This window comes from Anabrus simplex, chromosome 2 (genome assembly GCF_040414725.1).
Source record: "Anabrus simplex isolate iqAnaSimp1 chromosome 2, ASM4041472v1, whole genome shotgun sequence".
Classification (NCBI taxonomy): domain Eukaryota; kingdom Metazoa; phylum Arthropoda; class Insecta; order Orthoptera; family Tettigoniidae; genus Anabrus; species Anabrus simplex.
The window spans coordinates 684,733,032-684,756,218 of record NC_090266.1 but is presented as its reverse complement, the minus strand read 5'-3'; positions in this window follow the sequence as shown (position 1 = coordinate 684,756,218).

Sequence of the window (23,187 nt, the reverse complement as noted above, 5' to 3'; positions counted from 1 at the left end):
CCAATTTTCAGGTCTGTAATATCTTCAGTTTCTGAGATATAAGTATCCTCATTAAAGGCATTCATCCCATTCTTCACCCTTTTTCACCCCTCCTAGTGAGATTTTCCGAAAACAAAGAAGTACGTGTTTCTTTGTTTTTAATGGAGAATCTAAATGCCAATTTTTACCTCTGTTAACTTTTAAAATTTCGAGATATAGATATACTCATTTTTAAAATTCACCCCCCTTTTCACCCCCATTGCGACGGAATATCCAAAAATCCTCCCTTAGCTAGCACCTACATTATAATACAAATGAATCCTGAAAATTTCATTCTTTTATGCCCAGTAGTTTTGGCTTGGCGATGATGAATCTGTCAGTCAGTCAGTCAGTCAGTCAGTCAGTCAGGACAAGTTATTTTAAACTGTATATATAGATAGATTTTGATGTTACGAATTTGTTGAACATCATAGATGCTGGAAAATTATTAAATGAATCCTTTGGTCATCAGCCACATTATCTTTAACTTTGTTTGGCCATCAGCTATGTTAAATTAGACTTGTTTGGGCCATCAGCCTCAATGACTTAATACTTCGACCATCAGCCACAGTAACGTATTTTTGTTTTGGCCATCAGCCACACTGACTTGTGTCTATAAAGTAATGTTTGTTAGTTGCCAGTCCACGACACTGTTGCAGCAGGTCACTTCGACTCAATTAAGGGTCCATGCCGCGTAACAAATATCCTGCGTGGTATACTCCGACTGGACGACCTTAATTATACCAAGAGCCCCGAGCTCGTATCACGAGAACTGGACTGCCATGAGTCACTACGGTGTTATATGTGGTAATACGTGAAAATCGAATTAAGAGACTTCCAGAATTTTTCCTTGATCAGTCATCCTAACTTAAAGCAATGGTTTTCGATTAAACTTGCCCTTCAGGTAGTTGTGTGAACACCTCCTGAACCAAGCCACTGCCTTTATTTATTTTAATTTAATGCAATAAATGAACTTCATTTTAACTCACGACGCAATCCAGTTGCATCTCAACTGTCCAGTTATGTTCATTTAGTTTCCTTTTGATATTTAATAAATATTTCAACTAGCCTATCTCAGCATTTAATTCCGAGTGGTTAGGAAGTCCTGGACACCTATAGGATATATCAGCAGGTGATGAACTATCTCAGCATTTAATTCCGAGTGGTTAGGAAGTCCTGGACACCTATAGGATATATCAGCAGGTGATGAACTATCTCAGCATTTAATTCCGAGTGGTTAGGAAGTCCTGGACACCTATAGGATATATCAGCAGGTGATGAACTATCTCAGCATTTAATTCCGAGTGGTTAGGAAGTCCTGGACACCTACAGGATATATCAGCAGGTGATGAACTATCTCAGCATTTAATTCCGAGTGGTTAGGAAGTCCTGGACACCTATAGGATATATCAGCAGGTGATGAACTATCTCAGCATTTAATTCCGAGTGGTTAGGAAGTCCTGGACACCTATAGGATATATCAGCAGGTGATGAACTATCTCAGCATTTAATTCTGAGTGGTTAGGAAGTCCTGGACACCTATAGGATATATCAGCAGGTGATGAACAGCCCGTAAGCGACCCTGCAGAGAAGACCTCATGTTCATGCTATAAATAATTGGAAGGTAATGTACATTTATCGCTGATTATCCAGGTAAAAGTGTTCAGTATGTATGTATGTATGTATGTATGTATGTATGTATGTATGTATGTATGTATGTATTTTTTGCTAGTGGCTTTACGTCACACCGACACAGATAGGTCTTATGGCGACGATGGGATAGGAAAGGGCTAGGAGTTGGAAGGAAGCGACCGTGGTCTTAATTAAAGTACAGCCTCAGTATGTTCGTGCTGTGAAATTGGGAAACCACGGAAAACCATCTTATGGGGTGCCAACAGCGGGATTCGAACCCACTATCTCCCGGATCCAAGCTCACAGCCGCGCGCCTCTAACTGCACGGCCAACTCGCCCGGTGTATGCATATACACTGACTGACAGAGCAAAAGCAACACCAAGAAGGAGTGGTCAGAACTTTACGCTAATTGCAGGGTAGACTGACGTCACTGAGGTATGCTCATGATGTGAAATGCGCCGCTGTGCTGCGCACGTAGCGAACGATAAATGGGACACGGCGTTGGCGAATGGCCCACTTCGTACCGTGATTTCTCAGCCGACAGTCATTGTAGAACGTGTTGTCGTGTGCCACAGGACACGTGTATAGCTAAGAATGCCGGGCCGCCGTCAACGGAGGCATTTCCAGTAGACAGACGACTTTACGAGGGGTATGGTGATCGGGCTGAGAAGGGCAGGTTGGTCGCTTCGTCAAATCGCAGCCGATACCCATAGGGATGTGTCCACGGTGCAGCGCCTGTGGCGAAGATGGTTGGCGCAGGGACATGTGGCACGTGCGAGGGGTCCAGGCGCAGCCCGAGTGACGTCAGCACGCGAGGATCGGCGCATCCGCCGCCAAGCGGTGGCAGCCCCGCACGCCACGTCAACCGCCATTCTTCAGCATGTGCAAGACACCCTGGCTGTTCCAATATCGACCAGAACAATTTCCCGTCGATTGGTTGAAGGAGGCCTGCACTCCCGGCGTCCGCTCAGAAGACTACCATTGACTCCACAGCATAGACGTGCACGCCTGGCATGGTGCCGGGCTAGAGCGACTTGGATGAGGGAATGGCGGAACGTCGTGTTCTCCGATGAGTCACGCTTCTGTTCTGTCAGTGATAGTCACCGCAGACGAGTGTGGCGTCGGCGTGGAGAAAGGTCAAATCCGGCAGTAACTGTGGAGCGCCCTACCGCTAGACAACGCGGCATCATGGTTTGGGGCGCTATTGCGTATGATTCCACGTCACCTCTAGTGCGTATTCAAGGCACGTTAAATGCCCACCGCTACGTGCAGCATGTGCTGCGGCCGGTGGCACTCCCGTACCTTCAGGGGCTGCCCAATGCTCTGTTTCAGCAGGATAATGCCCGCCCACACACTGCTCGCATCTCCCAACAGGCTCTACGATGTGTACAGATGCTTCCGTGGCCAGCGTACTCTCCGGATCTCTCACCAATCGAACACGTGTGGGATCTCATTGGACGCCGTTTGCAAACTCTGCCCCAGCCTCGTACGGACGACCAACTGTGGCAAATGGTTGACAGAGAATGGAGAACCATCCCTCAGGACACCATCCGCACTCTTATTGACTCTGTACCTCGACGTGTTTCTGCGTGCATCGCCGCTCGCGGTGGTCCTACATCCTACTGAGTCGATGCCGTGCGCATTGTGTAACCTGCATATCGATTTGAAATAAACATCAATTATTCTTCCGTGCCGACTCTGTTTTTTCCCCAACTTTCATCCCTTTCGAACCACTCCTCCTTGGTGTTGCATTTGCTCTGTCAGTCAGTGTATGTATGTATGTATGTAAGTATGTAACGACTACCGAGGGATTTGGCCATGCGGTTAGGATACGCAGCTGTGAGCATGCATTCGGGAAATAGTGGGTTCGAATCTCACTGTCGGCAGCCCTGAATATGGTTTTTTCGTATTTTACCATTTACACACCAGGAAAATGCTGGGGATATATCTTAATTAAGGCCACGGCCGCTTCTTTTCCAATCCTAGCCCTTTCCCATCCCATCATCACCATAAGACCTATCTGTGCGACGTAAAGCAGATAGTAGAAAAATATTTAACGACTTTTAATGAACCTCAATAATGAGCGTTTTCTCAACAAATTATCTTATCATATATATGGAGAGAGTTATTGAAGTTATTGTCTTAAAGGACCCCACCGATCATAATGACCGGTGCATATTTTGAGAGCTAAATCTCTCGAACCTTGGCCGTATGCAAGCCAGGAGAGCGCGAGAGTAACAACAGTCATGCCACCTGTCCCTCCCCTGCAAACAATGAGTGTTTATCATGCCACCTGTATATTATTTTCCTATCGTAGCTGCCTACGTTCAGTGTTACTTCGTTGTGTGGAAATGTATGTCACATTCGCGCTATGTATGTATAAAACCACAATCTGTTGTTCCGTGAAATTCATCATTTAACATTACAACGCCATTTAAATGTTTTCGAACATATGACGTATTATTACATCATTTATCGTCTATGCCAATATAGAGTCTGAAGATATTGACTGTGATCAAATGACTGACGTAGATGATTTTGATTATGCCCCTTATGTATCGAATGTAAACGAATCACCTGCGCCAGATGATGGTGAAAATCATGAGAGCGATATACTGTAGTTCGAGTAGGACGGACAGGAGTTACATCTTTCCATAGCAAGCTCCAGTCAAATTTCACTGGAAGTTCTTGCTACTAGACACGGAGTCAAGCACCCAAATTTCAGATACAAGATGTATATTCTTCTTATTACTGAAATGTGAAATTCAAGATGGTGGCAATTTAAAATAGCATAACTTGATGTAATATACTAGTGGCCTGTTTATACAGTACATTATTCTACAAATGCTGGCAGTTGAAAATGTCATAACTTGATATACTAATGGCCTCTTTCGACATTATGCTACAAATTATTATACTTTTAACCCTAGAAAACTGAATGAAATGACCACCGATCAGGATGACTGCAACGGTCCTTCTAATGTTAAGGCACTCTCGGCCATCAGAATTAGGCGCCCCTCTCCCCACTATCACACCACGAGGTTTCTCGAAGACACTAATAATGCCACTCTTGTCATGAAAACTGGATTTTTTAAAGTTCTATGAGTAGAAGAAAATTATATTCAGTAACAGACATTACAAAATGTTGACAAATACTGTAAAACAACATCAAATGTTGTAGCCATATTGTCTCCGTAAATAACTATGACAAAACAGTCTTTTTAGACCGTTTTTTAAGAGAGATGAGACAAGTTGCAATTCGCGAACCACAGTGATAAAAATTAAACAATATCTCTTCTTCTTTTAAGTCGAGCGAATGCATCAATGACGTCATCATAGTTAATCTCTTGAGTATCTTTTCCCTCAGTGGCCATCTGATAATCTTTCAGCTACAGCAGTTGATCTCGAATGATTCTTTACACGTCAAAGGGTATAAAACGAACGTTATCCTAGGCAGTTAGTGACTCATGTGCAGAGGACTATTCCAAGAGCTATGTCTACATTAGGATATACCTCAATCATACCATCTCCACGTAAACTTGCTTATTGCGATTTAACTAACACAATTCTTATCTTCAGGTATTCGTTGTTCCAGGAACGACTTTAGGTGCGAACATTCATCTATTAACGAGAACTCAAGATCATTTTTTCACAGATTCACTAATATATCTGCCCTCTTTTGAAATATCAGGGGCCTTTTAGAATTTTATTTCTTCAATAAATCAAAACGCACTGTGAAAAGGGCTGTATTTTTCAGCGCGTTTTCTCTGCTCTGTACTCAGTACATCGAGTATGACAGTGAATGTTTTTACGTGGAACTTTATTGAGTCATTCAGTAACTTGTCCATCTTGAATTCAATCATCATCAACATCAATCATCAATGATCTGCATTCAGAACTGTCGCCTAGGTAGCAGATCCCCTATCAATGGTTCACCTAGTCTTCTCTTAAACGTTTTTCGAAGAACTTGGAAATTTATTGGTAAATTACTCCCGTTTCTTACCCTTGGTCCTGTAAATGAATATTTGACCCAGTTTGTGCTCTTGAATTCCAACTTTATCTTCATCAGAATCTAAAGTTCTTTCTCCCTTCTTTTGCATATCTGCTTTGTGTTCTTGAAGACCATAGTTTTCTCTTCAAATGCTTTCTAAGCGACCAAAATTATCTCATAAATATGAAATTATTTCGGACAGAGAGTTATAGTACATTAGAACCTTCCTCATCTACACAGTTTCATCCTGAATATTAACGTTTTGTTGAACGATTGTAGTATTGTTCTCCCTGATTTGGCCATACATGCAGCTCCAAGTGACTGCAGTTTATCCCGTAGAATGGAAGCTTCTAGTTGTACCTTCGTCAACGACATGATCTCTATATATACATAGGGATATATATAAAATAACATGTCCTGACTGACTGACTGACTGACTGACTGACTGACTGACTGACTGACTGACAGATTCATCAACGCCGAGCCAAAACTACTGGACATAAATAAATGAAATTTTGGGGATACATTTTTATTGGGGTGTAGGTGCTCAATAAAGAAGCACGTATTTTTGAATTTTTGGATAATCCGATGAATAGGGGGTGAACAGGAGTGACAAACGGAGTGAATTTCTAAAAACAATATATCTTCAAATTATTTCAGACACGGGACATATTGCAGATTTGAAAACTGGTATTTGGAATTTCCTGTAAATGTAAGGAAACCTAATTTTTTTGGAAAATCCACTTAAGGGGAACTGAAAAAGGGGGTGAATTTTTAAAATTGGCATATGTATGGTATATCTCAAAACTTAACATGTTGCGGACGTGAAAATTATTATTTGGCATCTCCTTTAAAAATAAGGAAACACGTATTCCTTGGTTTTCGGAAAAAAAACCTTAACACGGGGGGGGGGGTGAAAGAATTGAAAAATTCTTTGAATTATTTGTATGAGAATGTACGTATATACCAAAAATCTAAAGATGTTACAAACGTGAAAACTGGCATTTAGAAACTCCTTTAAAAATAAAGAAACATGCATTTGGTGTGGGAATCAACTTGGTAGGGGGGGGGGGGAATTAAAACGGAGATGAATTCCTCTTACGAGGATACATATATATATATCTATCTATCTCAAAAACTGAAGAAGTTACAGTTGTGATAATTGGTATTCGGAAGCTCTGTTAAAGAAACGGATACTATTGTTTTTGGAAAATTCACTTGAGTGGGGAGTGTGAAAGGAAGTAAAAAAGTTGAGTTCTTTTTCTCGAGAAAGTTATATCTCAAAATCTGAAGACGTTACAGACATTAAAATTTGTATTTGGAATTTGCTTTCAAAGTAAAGAAACACGTAATCGTTTGTCTTTGGAAAATTCTCTTGGGGGGGGGGTGAATTAATTGAGAAATTAGTTCAATACTTTGTATGAGGATACCTATATCTCAAAAACTAAAGATATTACAGACATGAAAATTGAAATTTGGTATCTCCTTTGAAAATACAGAAACACGTATTTTTGTGTTTTTGTATAATCCGACGAATAGGAGGTGAACATGAGTGATGAACGGAGTGAATTTCTAAAAACAATATATCTGCAAATTATCTCAGACACGGAACATATTACAGATTTGAAAACTGGTATTTGGAATTTCCTGTAGAAGTAAGGAAACCTATTTTTTTTTTCGAAAAATCCACTTAAGGGGAACTGAAAAAGGCGGTGAATTTTTAAAATTAGCGTAACTACGGTATATCTCAAAACCTTATCATGTTGCGGACGTGAAAATTGGTATTTGGCATCTCCTTTAAAAATAAGGAAATACGTATACTTTGGTTTGAATTTTTTTCATGAAGATACTTATATCTCAAAAACTAAAGATGTTACAGGCGTGAAAAATAGTATTTGTAATCTCCATTAAAAATGAAGGAAACACGCATTTTGGGGTGGAAATCAACTTGGGGGTGGGTGTGTTGAAGAAGGAGTTTAATTCCTTTTTATGAAGATGCATATATCTCAAAACTGAAGATGTTACAGTCGTGGTAATTGTCATTTGGAAGCTCCTTTATAAGAAAAGAAACAAGCAATTTTGCTTTTCGGAAAATTCACTTAATGGGGGAGGGTGAAAGGAAGTGAAAAAAATTAATTCAATTTATGGAGAATCATATCTAAAAAACTTAAGATTACACACGTGAACATTTGTATTTGGAATCTCCTTTAAAAACAAAGAAATACGCATTTGGTTTTTTCGCAAAATCGACGTAAGGGGTGTGGGGTTGAAAATAAGTAAATAAGGAGTTGAGATATATTTATGAGGATACTTTATCTTAAAAACTGACAATATACTTGGTATTTAGAAAGTTCTTTAAAAATACAGGAACATGCACCTTTAAGTTTTCGGAGAACGCACTTTACGGGGGGTGAAAAGAAGTGAAAAGTTGTTGGATTATTTTTGATGAGGATACTTATATCTTAAAAACTGAAGATGTTACAGACGTGAAAATTGGTATTTGGAATCTCCTTTAAAAATAAAGAAATATGTATTTTTCTTTCGGAAAATACTCTTAGATAGGGTGGGGGTGGGGGTGGGGTTGTGGGTGTTGGGGTTGGGGGGTGGAGGAAGGACTGACCAAGTTGTTGAATTCTTTTTATGGGGATACTTATGTATAACTCAAAAATCGAAGATGTTACAGATGTGGGAACAGGTATTTGGAATATCCTTTAAAAATAAAGAAACATGTATTTATTATTTCGTCTTGAGAGAAGACTGTTTCTCACATGAACAGTTCTATGTTGCATGGTCGTCTTAACCCCGAAAGGTAATACCACAAACATGGTTTACAAAGAATTTCTGGGGTAAATGAAACTCAATTTTTGGGTAAGTTTTTATACTTTAGGAATTTTCAGATAATGTCTTAGTACAATGCCGACGAATGATTACTTTGATCAAATTACGAAATCCACGCGAGCAAAGCCGCGGGTAATTGCTAGTCTAATAATAAATGACAGCTGGTCCGTACGCGGAATGTCTGGTGTAGAGTCAACCACGATACTGAATTTTCATTTATTATTTTGTCAAACACTTTTTGTGACATATTGGTGATAAACTCTTCAAACATTATTTTGAACAGGTAAGAATTATTTATTGAGCCTCTGTCACCATAGCATCTCAAATTTTCGGCCAGAAATGGGTCAAACGTAGCAAGAAATCCTAGCAAAACGAGAAATTTGCCTCTCGTGTAGGTTTCCCAAAATGTTCATTACTTCCTCGTAATGCCAATCCTCTTGCATTTTAAATTTAAAGGCCTAGACGACCCACTTTAAAACTGCCCTCCAATATTGAACTTGTTTTGTACTAGCTCTACGAGGTTACGGTCAAATATTCCTTGTGCATTTGTTCGCATTCTTAAGTTTTCTACTCCAGTTTTGTGGTGAGGAGAGATTTTCGTGGTCACGCACTGTTTGGGAGCCGTTCTTCAAGCCATGAAACCGTCGTCGGCGGTTGCAGAGTGAGCTTCGGCCTACAGGTGGCCACGGCTCTGCACTCCGACCGACCAACCGCACAGAGGAGGCTCTTCGCCTCTGTATTCGGGAGACGGAGAGGGGCCGTTCCCTACCGTCGCTGTCCTGAGAATGGTTTCCCGCGGTTTTCCATTCACCTACACTAAGGCGAATGCTGAGACAGTTCCTAGTACAGGCCACGTCCGCCAACCCCCTCACCTTCTCTGAGTATCTCCTTGACCGTATCACGTCTCCTTGGCCTGAGAGACGGCGTTACCGTCTAGGAGGCCTGACCCCTTCAGGGACGAAATGGAAACGCTTCAGTAGTAGTCATGAAGCCCAGTTGTAAGCAAGCCCATGACACTCGGACTTCCAAATAAGACAGTACACAGTACGTGCAGCCGTTACGCTGCGAGTCCGACACCTGGTGTGAATTTCAGCATGGTTAAGTTTTCTTTCTTTAAATGTCTGTAGACAGGTACTGCACTTTGTCAGGGTATTGTCTTTCTGACGCACTAAAATCAGCATCACAAATTTGTGATACTCCAGGTATAGAGACTTTATCTCGCAATTGCTCGTTAACGTCTCGTAGAGCAGGATCAGCATCAGGGAAAATTGTTATACGAGTCTGAATCTATTTTCCTTCAACAGCAGTAACTCCAGTTGTTGAGTAGTCAGTCTTCTTACTTCTTTTTTCTTAGCTGTTAGGTTCTTCAATCTTCTTCTTAATCTGTTTACCCTCCAGGGTTGGTTTTTCCCTCGGACTCAGCGAGGGATCCCACCCCTACCGCCTCAAGGGCAGTGTCCTGGAGCGTGAGACATTGGGGCGGGGATACAACTGGGGAGGATGTACAGTACCTCCCCAGGCGGTCTCACCTGCTATGCTGAACAGGAGCCTTGCGAGGGGATGGGAGGATCGGAAGGGATAGACAAGGAAGAAGGAAGGAAGCGGCCGTGGCCTTAAGTTAGGTTCCATCAGGCATTTGCCTGGAGGAGAAGTGAGAAACCACGGAAAACCACTACCAGGATGGCTGAGGAGGGAATCAAAACCCCTCTACTCAGTTGATCTCACGAAGATGAGTTGATCCCGTTCCAGCCCTCGTATAACTTTTCTAATTTCGTGGCAGAGCCGGGATTCGAACCCGGGCCTCCAGACGGACTGGTTCTTCAATCTGCCAAAAATAATTTTGAGTGGTATATTTATAAACTACGTGAAAAAACACGGCATTATACGCCTACCTGAATAGAAACAACTTAATTAAAAGAGAAGTATAATACTGTTACCATATGTGGTTTTTCCACTGGTTTATAAATTTATTACTCAAAATTAGTTTTGGCAGACTGAAGATCCTGTGACGTACCCACTTGGCCCACAGATGAATGACAAAATTATAACGTGGCGGGTCACTTTAATATTAAAATAAATAAATGATATGTCATTGTTTCTCCATAAACAGTATCCCAAGGGCGCCAGTCTTCAAGCTTATGGCTTGAAAACAAAAGTAGATAATTAATAATAATAATGCGTAATGAGACTCAAAAAACTCCCAGGGGTGAGGTGAACGGAACACAAATCATTAAGTACACTAACTTGGAATTTAAGGATCATTAATACTCATTTCATAAAATACAAATTAGAACAGCTATTTATTAAGATGAAAAACGTGACGTAACGGCGTTTTAACGACATCTGAACTTACGGAAGCAAAAGAAAAATGGAATGAAATTAATTTTTAAAATGAACTGTTGCGCGAAGACTTGCAGTAACTTATGCCATAAGCTCACCATATGTAGACTCTGTTGTCTTGAAGCTGATGATGTGTGGATCTCGTACCGGCTGCCTTCTCTGTTGTTGGATTCCAGTCCTACTTCTACATTTCCTGTCCTTAACACTTCCTACTGTACTCCTTACATAAAGTCGTAATGAGTCCTAATTTTAAGTGCAAAACCACCATGGGTTATGTTCATGGAGAGAATACATTCATATTCTTCCGTATTACGGAACAGTAGCGTAGCTAAATTCATAATAAGAGCTCTCCTGCCCTATACTAGTCAAAGCCGGTCTCCCGTTGACTACCTCTCGTCACTGAGATAACAAGTCCCAATGAGAGTAACTTTTGAGTAGAATATACTCAGATGCGAAGTGAACTAAGTTAAAATCTTCTCCGATGTGTAGACGTAGAATCGTAGTAAGAGTATGAATAAGAATATAAATGAGAAAGTCCGAATGTCCTCTCCAGCCCTTGTCGGTGGTATATATCGGCTCAAAAGTCTCCTTCCATCAGCCATATCACATGGTCCAGTAAGATTCGAGGTCTCATCCCTTCTCCAATGTATTGCTGTGGATCCATCACGTTGCTTCATTACGTTCATTCACATAGGCTGAACTTTCCCGCTGAAATAAAGCGTCTCGAAGCGGAGTTTGAAAAGTGGGTGTTAATAATGTATCAACTGTCTCTTCATGAGGTGGAGAGGGTAATATCTCTCGTAACCTCGATGACGTACTTTTCCTGGAACTGGGCTGAAATTAGCCTGCTGACTCTGGTCACTTCACAACGGCTATTGGAAAATTTACTGCAAGTTATAAATATGCGTGATGTTGAAATACTTTACCCAATAATTTGTTCGTTCAGAATACGTTATAGCCGCTATACAAAGAAATGAAATGATGATTGAAATGGATGATAAAAACCCTATATATATACATATTAATTTAAAAATGACCTATCAGTGATTAAATATATACATCTTATCAATTAAATATATAGTTCAATAATTAAAAATATACAGTGATGTCCCAAACATCACAATCCTAACAGTTAAAAATAACCTGATTCGAAACTGAAAAGAGATGTCTTCAGACATTAGCAAAAAGGTCTCCTTACTGATATTGTCTGTCTCAGGACTACCGGCAAACATGTCGACGTCATTGAGAATAGTTTCATTTAAATCAAAGGGAAAGGCTCGGACAAACAATGCTACTACTTGCTTTACCCACTTTGTTCCATTGTTTAAAGTAGCAGGTTATAAGTGACGCATAGCAATAAGTAGAGTTTTCCTTTACGTGGCGTAGGAATATCGAGTGGGCCGGAAAAGGAATTGTCAAATTTCTCCGTTAATAATAGCGATATAGAAAAACAGTACGTTATAAAAGTTGTGAAAAATAGAATTTGCGATATTGTATGCTTCATGCACTTTTTACCATACGAGGAATAATAATAGAAATATTCGCGATTAATATACTTTTTAAAAACTTTCAAGTATATCAGAAAATATTAGTTTTATCTAAGACATATACATAACAAAAATTATAGAAACTGCCACTGTTTCTACTCTTACCGTACGGGCTGTAATGATGAAGATAAACTTTCTTTCTTTCTTTCTTTCTTTCTTTCTTAATCTGCTTACCCTCCAGGGTTGGTTTTTCCCTCAGACTCAGCAAGGGATTCCACCTCTACCGCCTCACGGGCAGTGTCCTGGAGCGTGAGATATGGGGTCGGGGGTACAATTGGGAGGAGGACCAGTACCTCGCCTAGGCGGCCTCACCTGCTATCGTGAACAGGGGCCTTGGTGGAGGTTGGGAAGACTGGAAGGGATAAACAAGGAAGGGAGAAGGAAGCGGCCGTGGCCTTAATTTAAGTACCATCCCGCCATTTGTATGGATGAGAAATGGGAAACCACGGAAAACCACTTCCAGAATGACTGAGGTGGGAATCGAACCCACCTCTGCTCAGTTGACCTCCCGAAGCTGAGTGGACCCCGTTCCAGCCCTCGTACCCCCTTTCAGATTTCATGGCAGAGCCGGGAATCGAACTCGGGCCTCCGGGGGTGGCAGCTAATCACACTAACCATTACACCACAGAGGCGGACATGGAGATAATCACGAATTAAAATTGTTATTGCTATTAATCTTTTAGTGCAGCAGACTATAAGTGACACCTAACAACGAGTGGAGTTTTCTCAAACAATATAACGTTAACGTCCGCCTCTGTGGTGTAGTGGTTAGCGCGATTAGCTGCCACCCCCGGAGTTGGATTCCCGGCTCTGCCACGAAATTTGAAAAGTGGTACGAGGGCTGGAACGAGGTCCACTCAGCCTCGGGAGGTCAAATGAGTAGGTTCGATTCCCACCTCAGCCATCCTGGAAGTGGTTTTCCGTGGTTTCCCACTTCTCCCCCCGCAAGGGCCCTGTTCAGCATAGCAGGTGAGGCCGCCTGCGCGAGGTACTGGTCATCCTCCCCAGTTATTTCACCCGACCCAGAGTCTGAACCTCCAGGATACTGCCCTTGAGGTGGTAGAGGTTGGATCCCTCGCTGAGTCCGAGGGAAGAACCGACCCTGGAGGGCAACCAGATAAATAAGAAGAAGATATAACGTCTGAGTGAGGCTGCCGCGCCTGACGTTTATGCTTTTAGGCATCCCAACGAACGTCAGTGGGGTGATGGTCGATTTGCCTTTGCCGTTTACCAAGTTACGGTCGCCTTTAAAGCACTTACTGCGTCACTGCACGGCTTTTGCAAAAACATATATGCAACAGGTATTTACACAATACATCAAATTGTCATACGGTTATGTAAAATGTACGCGCCAATTATAAGCTTTCAATTGATTATGAAATTATCGCTAAAAGCGATGGCATACTGATAGAAAACGTGTGAGAGTTTGTGAAGCGGGACGTAGTTTTACACAAGTGAGCTTTCCGATAACGTGGCTGGAACAGTTACCGTGGTGTATTGGACTAACCACAGACGTGTTGGTGCATGTTGTGTTGGTAGGTGGGTTCGAATCGCACGTGCGTTAGATGTTTTTACCCACATTTTAAACTTTAAGAATCAAATAAGAGGCCATTCATGCCACGTTCGACCAATAGCATGTATGTTGAATGTGTAGTAGCCTGATACTTGGTGTAGCCTAGCAGTTCTGGTCATTTCTTCACTATGTATTCAGCAGATGAGTATGTTGACATGCTCCTCGTCTACGCGAAGCAAGACGGGACGCGCAGGAAGCACAGGACCTGTACCAGGAAAGATTTCCACACAGTCATCAACCAAACGCAAATACGTTCAGGAGGGTGGAGCGACGTTTGCGTATAACTTCGTCACTTTCCCGAACAGGTCCTGCTAGAGAGACACCAGTTACGTCCGGTGAAACTGCTGAGATGGTTTTGGACACTTTCCGGGAGAATCCTCACACGAGTACCCGGGCAGTAGCACAACAGGCCAGCACCAACCAGTCGTCTGTTGTAAGGATATTGCATTCCAGCTTTTTTCGTCCATATCACCTGCAACTACATCAAGAACTCTACGGACGAGATTTCGAAACTCGTGTTGATTTCTGTGCGTGGATACTGAAACAAGTGGCAAATGATCCAGCGTTTGTATCTCACATTTTATTTTCGGACGAGGCACGATTTCATAATAAGGGCTCTGTGAATCTTCATAAGTCCGCCTCTGTGGTGTAGTGGTTAGTGTGATTAGCTGCCACGCCCGGAGGCCCGGGTTCGATTCCGGGCTCTGCCACGAGATTTGAAAAGTGGTACGAGGGCTGGAACGGGGTACACTCAGCCTCGAGAGGTCAACGGAGTAGAGGTGGGTTTGATTCCCACCTCAGCCATCATGGAACTGGTTTTCCGTGGTTTCCCACTTCTCCTCCAGGTAAATGCCGGGATGGTACCTAACTTAAGGCCACGGCCGCTTCGTTCCCTCTTCCTTGTCTATCCATTCCAATCTTCCCATCCCCCCGCAAGGCCCCTGTTCGGCATAGCAGGTGAGGGCACCTGGGCGAGGTACTGGTCATCCTCCCCAGTTGTATCCCCCGACCCAGAGATTGAAGCTCCAGGACACTGCTCTTGAGGCAGTAGAGGTGGGATCCCTCGCTGAGTCCGAGGGCAAAGCCGACCCTGGAGGGTAAACAGATAAAGAAGAAGAAGAAATAAAGGTTTGTATAAAATTATCAATTTTGTTACATGTATACGGATTTCCTTTCCAATCGTAAATCCACACAGGTTTAAAACTTGAATCTTAGGGAAGGCAACATGGTGGCGAAGAGCATCCATTGGCTTCAGACCTCCTCGGACACTGCTAATCTACATATAGACAGGCTGTAATTGAAATAAGTTACGCTATTTAGCTGGTGATGCCATCCGCGTGGTGTAGGGATAGCGTGCCTGCCTCGTACCCGGATGCCCTGAGTTCGATTTCCGGCCAGATCAGGGATTTTTCCAAGGATCTGAGGGCTGGTTCGAGGTCCTCTCAGCCTACGTGATTAGAATTGAGAAGCTGTCTGGCGGTGAGATAGCGTCCCCGGTCTACAAAGCCTAGAATTACGGCCGAGAGGATTCGTCGTGCTGGCCACACGAGACCTCGTAATCTGCAGTCCTTCGGGCTGAGCAGCGGTCGCTTGGTAGGTCAAGGCCTTTCAGGGCTGTAGTGTCTTAGGGCGTATTTAGCTGGTGGTGGAAGATGGCATCCTAAGCAAATATCTTCAAAAATTGTACTTCATTCTTAATTAGTGTTGGAGAAAATAAAAAAACTTCGTTCATTATTTCTTAGAAGTCAATAGGCACTGGATATTCCCCTCTGTTAAACAGAACGTCAGCATAGCTGTAATTTGCCAAGGTTGCCATCCCCTCCGAGGCTGTGCAATGTTCTTGGTCGATTGTCTCAAGGTCAGTGCACAGCGACCTGCAGACGCGTACGAGCTCTGAGTACTGACAAAATGGCTTTATCAAATCATGAAATAATGTCTGATATGATTTTAATTTATCGTGAGAAAAGCTGTAAAAGAGCAAGGGTGGAACAAATGTAATCGGGAACATTTTCCCAACCAAGTGCTCGGGCTATTGTCGCTTTTCTTGACAGATTTCGAGACACTGGACAACTATAACCTACATTTGAGGGAAGGGCTCGTTTATAGCAACAACTGTATTGACGGAGGGGAAGACATTCTAGTCTTGATCGAAAATGATCCGGGAAGGAGCACTAAGGTAATGGCCCATGAGGTCGGTGCGTCTCACTATGTTGTTCATCGAAACTTAGGGAACAGTTGTTGTATCCATGTCATGTACAACGCATTCAGCACCTTAGAGAAACTGATTTTCTCCGTAGGGAGCGATTCTGTCAGTGATGTCCGAGTAAGAAACGGCAACAGGCGGATTTCCTTACCAGATTTTTTGCCACTGACGTATCTTGTTTCACACCAGATGGAGTACTGAATTTTCATAACACTTATGTCTGGAGTGTAGAAAACCCCACCATCTAGTCCAGAGACACTTTCAAGAGCGGTTCTCCTCAAATGTACGGCAAGGATTCTTTTTTGCTAGTGGTTTAACGTCGCATTAACACATTGAAGGTTTTGGCGACGCAAGGATGGGAAATGGCTAGGATTGGGAATGTAGCTGCCGTGGCCCCAGCATTTGTCTGGTGTGAAAATAGGAAACCACGTAAAACCATCTTCAGGGCTGCCGACGGTGGGATTCGAACCCACCATCTTCCGAATTCAAGCTCAGAGATACGCGACCATATCTGCACGGCCAACTCTCTAGGTCGGCTAGGAATCGTAGGGACATCGTTGGGTCCTTTTGTACAGCCACCCCGTTTGAAAGGAGAAGCTACTTGCATTTCCTCACGGATACGTTAACAAAAACTATGGATACTATTCCTTTGAACATACACAGAGTTATATGGTTCTTACATGGTGCTGCGCCTCTTCGGATTTCGTGAGCAATGTACGAATTTTTAGACAACACATTTCCGGACCGAAATGATCCTGTGCAGTGGCCAGCTCGAAGCCCCAATTTAAAGGGCACAATATGAAGGAATTAGTTTACAGACGTGACGACCTCCAAAAGCGTGTATTCGATGCGGCAGCCGTCGTAAGGAATGACGCACGGACGTGTAAACGTGTACGAGCAAGTTGGCAACGTGGAATCTGTGTCTTTATGTGGGTCTGAGGTATGAATAGCCGCCCTTTTGGTCTAGAGGTAGCTAGCTTGTTTCTTGCCGAATTATCCCGAGTTTGATTCCTGGCCAGATCAGGGATTTTTACCTTGATCTGAGGGCTACTTCGAGGTCCAATCAGTGTACATGAGAACAATCTGATAGTGAGATAGCGGTCCCGGTCTAGAAAGCCAAAGATAATGGCCGAGAGGATTCATTCCGCTGACCACGCGTCATCTTCTAATCTGCATGCGCTCGAGCTGAACAGTGGTCGCTTGGTAGGCCAAAGCTCATCAGCGCTGAGCGCCGTTGTCTAGGCGGGGAGGGGGGAGCGGACGGCGGCGGTTGAAGTATGAAAAATTATTTTTAAAAATATGATCTCCAAGCAAACCTTCGTCTATAATTTTACTATGTACTGGATGATCTATGGAAAATGTCGGGAGAATCCGACCTGTCTACTCAAATAAAATGGCGAAAGTGGAAATGGATAGATGTTACATGAGAATGGGAAATGACGCCATCAGAAGACAGGTATTAGGTTGGAACCCGAAGGGTAAAAGGAAGAGAGGAAGACACAGACTTACGTGGGAATCATCTGTGCGTACTGAGGCACTGGAAGGAGGAAAGATTTCGAGCGAAGTAAAAAGAATAGTCGTCAATAAGACGAGATGGAGAAGGTTTATTCACGTCCTATGTCCCACAAGGGACAGCAGGAATTAAGTCAGGTAAGTTAGTACATTTATTTATTTACAGGATGTTTTATATTGTCCGACAACATAACTGCCAACGCTCAGAACAATATATATAGGCCTGCTTATAAACAACCGTATTTAATCCTGTAAATGTTTAACGAGGTCTCATTATCCTATAACGAAAGAAAAACAGTAGAAAAGAAACACGAGAAATGGGAAGAAAGAGGAAGGAAGAGAAGAGAAAAGATCAGGAAATTCGATTGGATATGCGTGTAGACTGGATATTATTTTAGTGTGAAACGAGACAAATAGGGAAACTTTGCTCCTGGTTTAAAGTCGCGCTAACACATCGGAGGTTTTCGACGACGGGAAGATGTGAAAGGGCTAGGTTTGGAAAGCTAGCGGCTGTGGTCTTAATTAAGCACTCGCCTGGTGTGAAAATGGGAAACCACGGAAAAGCATCTTCAGGGCTGTCGACTGTGAGATTCGAACCCACCATCCCCCGAATGCAAGCTCACAGCTGCGTGACTTTAACTGTATGTCCGACTTGCTTCACTCCACTTCCCCAAAACCGATCACGACTGTTACACCATCTCACTCAGCATAAACCTAAAAGAATATAATGTCTATTTTATGGACCGCGAAACCATCAATCTAACTAATTTATATTTGCTCTTTATGTGGAGTTTATTTGTACTCATTAAACGGTCATCAAATTGAATTTAGTTGGTAGGTAATTTTAATCCTCGAATGGTTTTGTGAACGCCGTTTTTCAGCAGATCAAGTAGTTCGGCAGATGTGCAGTCTACTTGTGCAGGTTCGAACCCTATCCGATGAAACAACACCACACGAGGGTAACCTGCGTGTAGACGTGTACCTGCTGATCTACCTATCGTTCATAATGAGCGATTTGATCTCGTTTCCCCGTTTCATATTTGTTGTGGTATTTTCGTGTGCGAAATGACTGAACAAGAGGTTGAGGGAAGACCAAACAGACTATTTTGGGAAAACTACATTCAACTTGGGCGTTTGTGGAATGTCAAGAGTGAAGTTAATAAAAACAAGCACTCTTGAGAAAGTACGTTGAAGAAACACGTGCAGCACATGGACATTGATGGTTTTATTATTATTGCTAGTTGCTTTACGTCGCACCGACACAGATGGGTCTTATGGCGACGATAGGACAGGGACGGGCTAGGAGTGGGTAGGAAGCGGCCGTGGCCTTAATTAGGTACAGCCCCAGCATTTGCCTGGTGTGAAAATGGGAAACCACGGAAAACCATTTTCACATTGATGGTTTCAGCATAAAAGAAGCAAATAATATTTGTTAAAATGTCCAAAAGTGAAACATCGGTAAATAGGTTGTTGTACCTACTCCTCTAGTTTCAAACTCTACCTGACCTGCACGCCAATCTGTGCAGTGTACAACGTGCCTTAATTAAGGTACAGTCTGGTGTGGAAACTCGAAACCTCAAAAACTTTATTCAGGGTTGCTGAAGGTGGAGTTAGAAACCGCCATCTCCCGAATGCCAGCTCACAACTATGTGACATGAACCGCGTAGCCAACTCCCTAAAGGTTCTGACTCTTTTTTGTCATAAATGCTGTTCGAGGGGTGGAAAATGATATCACTTTTATATGACCATGAAAAATACTTTATTTTCTTATTATCACAAATATTTATTAATTTTTTAATTTGCATGTTTTTCAACATGAAGCAACCTACCTATAAGAGGAAACAGCAGGACAAGACCACAAGATGAGAACAATATAAAACAGTCCTACATAAAAATGACCAGAAAAATCATTATTGCAGACAAAATGCTTCAATCATGTGAACTCATGCATGAATACGAAAAATATATTCTGCATTTGGATGTCATATAGATTGGTTTCATAAATGTCCAATATTGAAACCAAAATAGAAAAATATGCGATGTCACCTGAATTTCGCGGCGATGTACAGAGAAAAGAGACGATTCAACAATGCACGCACTGTGCGTATGTATTGGTCTTGAGCTGTCAAATATGTAATGGAATTGCCAACAATATAATGACAAACCACAAAAAGATGAAGTGGTGGAGCATACAGTTTCACTGGCAACGAAAAAGACCCCGCAACGCCGTTTGAGGGTAAAGAGTTTCTTGTGACGGATAGAACTGAACCATAGATTCATGAATTTTCAATTTTAAAGTCCCATATGTAAGTTATTGACTGGAATTCTATCTATCTTGGTGGAAAACTAGTAGCTTTATGCATAGGATATTTACCGGAATACGCATAAAACTGTATCTGATGAGGAAAATACTCGAGAAATGTATTATTTGATGGTGATAGTTCAATGAGTGGTTGCCTAGCCGATGCAGTACAGTCGTGCTCGGTTCACCAGGGATGGACATGGGTTCGATTCCTCGTCAGGAAGTCAAAAACCTTAGAAACAAGATTTCCACTTCTGGAGAAACGCATGACACTGAGTTTTACACAGCCTACACCAACATGTAAATACCAAGTTGATTTATGGGGCATATAATAATAATAATAATAATAATAATAATAATAATAATAATAATAATAATAATGCCGCCTCTGTGGTGTAGTGGTTAGCGTGATTAGCTGCCACCCCCGGAGGTCCGGGTTCGATTCCCGGCTCTGCCACGAAATTTGAAAAGTGGTACGAGGGCTGGAACGGGGTCCACTCAGCCTCGGGAGGTCAACTGAGTAGAGGTGGGTTCGATTCCCACCTCAGCCATCCTCGAAGTGGTTTTCCGTGGTTTCCCACTTCACCTCCAGGCGAATGCCGGGATGGTACCTAACGTAAGGCCACGGCCGCTTCCTTCCCTCATCCTTGCCTATCCCTTCCAATCTTCCCATCCCCCTACAAGGCCCCTGTTCACCATAGCAGGTGAGGCCGCCTGGGCGAGGTACTGGTCATACTCCCCAGTTGTATCCCCCGACCAAGAGTCTGAAGCTCCAGGACACTGCCCTTGAGGCGGTAGAGGTAGGATCCCTCGCTGAGTCCGAGGGAAAAGCCGAACCTGGAGGGTAAACAGATGATGATGATGATGATGATGATGATGATAATAATAATAATAATAATAATAATAATAATAATAATAATAATAATAATAATCAATATTGTCCGACTCATTGGCTGAACGGTCAGCGCTGAGGCCTCCGGTTCAGAGGGTCCCGGGTTCGATTCCCGGCCAGGTCGGGGATTTTAATAGTGTTTGATTAATTCTTCTGGTTCGGGGACTGGGAGTTTGTGTTTGTTCCAACACTTTCGTCTTCATATTCAGACAACACACTACACTACCAACCACTACAGGAACACGCAATAATGATTACATCCTTCCATATAGGGTTGGCGTCAGGAAGGGCATCTGGTCGTAAAACAGGGCCAAATATACATGTGCGACACAGTTCGACCCGCGACCCCACAGGTGTGAGAAAATTAGAATAACAATAATAATTCTTTTTTTCTTCTTCCTCGGTGACTGAAATCCGTCAAACTATTTAGTGAGACGTAAAACCCTTGACATTATTATTATTATTATTATTATTATTATTATTATTATTATTATTATTATTATTATTATTATTTCGTGTAGCTTTTGCTAGCCTCGTGCAGCCTTTGCAGACTCTCCAATGAGGGTGGGTGATATTTGCCATGTATCCTACGTATTAGTGTGGTGAGTTTTGAGGACGATGGGGACAAAACAAACACCCACTTCACGAGCGAAGTGAATTTACCATTCCATATTAAAATCCCCGACCAGGCTGGGAATCGAACCGAGGGCCCCCTGAACCGTAGGCCACTACCCAGAACATTCAGCCTAGGAGCCGGAACGTGAGGCTAAATGCGGGGTACAGAGCTAACTACTCTACCTCGCTTCGTGCCGAGGTTACAAATAGTGGGCTGTATTTTCCTTGTGGTTATAATGATGATTGTAGTTCGAACGGGCCAAACAACGAGGTCACGAGCCCCATATATGAATGATGATTACTCTTATAAGATAGTCCCTTTTATTTTTCTTCTTCCTCGGCGTCCCGAAAACCATTAAAGTATTTAGTGAGACGTAAAACCCATGACATTATAATCTTCTTCCTGGCCTTTTCCCAGCCGGCATCGTTCTTATACGGTACTAATTTTATTAATAAATATATTCCTTCGGTAAACCCTCACATAATCCATTTTTGTACAATTTTTTAAATGAACATTTTTTAAATATTACATTTCTATTTTTCTAAATATCGTCGTTGCGCTTGCAAAAACCGCTGTGTGAAATATTTTGCCTTAGAACTTTGGCCGGTAAGGTTCTGTCATATAAGATTCAATATTGTGTGAATGCTGTCAAGAATTCTTGCTCTTCATATTATATGTGCTACGGGCGAGTATTCTTCAAAAAAATATTAACACAGATCGGTTTTCGCAGGCGCAACCTGTTAAGTAAAGAGTCAGCCTCAAAGCATGACTGCATGCTCTGATGATTCCTTTCTTCTTTCTTAATCTGTTTACCCTCCAGAGTTGGTTTTTTTCCCTCGGACTCAGCGAGGGATCCCACCTCTACCGCCTCAAGAGCAGTGTCCTGGAGCGTGAGACATTTGGTCGGGGCTGGAGAGCAGGACCAGTACCTCGCCCAGGCGGCCTCACTTGCTATGCTGAACAGGGGCCTTGTGGGGGGATGGGAAGATTGAAAGGGATGGACAAGGAAGAGGGAAGGAAGTGGCCGTGGCCTTAAGTTAGGTACCATCCCGGCATTTGCCCGGAGGAGAAGTGGGAAACCACGGAAAACCACTTCGAGGATGGCTGAGGTGGAAATCAAACCCACCTCTACTCAGTTGACCTTCCCAGGCTGAGTGGACCCCATTCCAGCCCTCATACCACTCTTAAAATTTTTGTGATAGAGCCGGGAATCGAACCCGGGCCTCCGGGGGTGGCAACTAATCACGCTAACCACTACACCACAGAGGCGGACACTCTGATAATTTACTGTCAATAAATATTAAACTGTGGCATCTGGTCAGATTATTATTATTATTATTATTATTATTATTATTATTATTATTATTATTATTATTATTATTATTATTATTATTATTATTATTATTACACTCGTTTATGGTGAGACGGGGCTGTATAAAGATGCGAAGTTCCGAAGGAAGGTGTATTAACAGAAAGCCGGGAGGGAAGCTTCAGTGGCTTATGAGAGAGGCTCCAATCTCGCATGGGGATGAAATATGAAATCTCGGAAAATCATTTCATTAATGGGTAACGATGGAGTGTCCACTGTGATAGGCTATCCTGAGCGATAGGCTTCAGACATACCGACTTGCCATTCATGAGAAGGAGGTTCAAATCTACTTTCTGAGTTGTGACTAGTTCACCCTGACTGAAATGGGGTTGGGGCAGGTCGCCCCGCAAAAC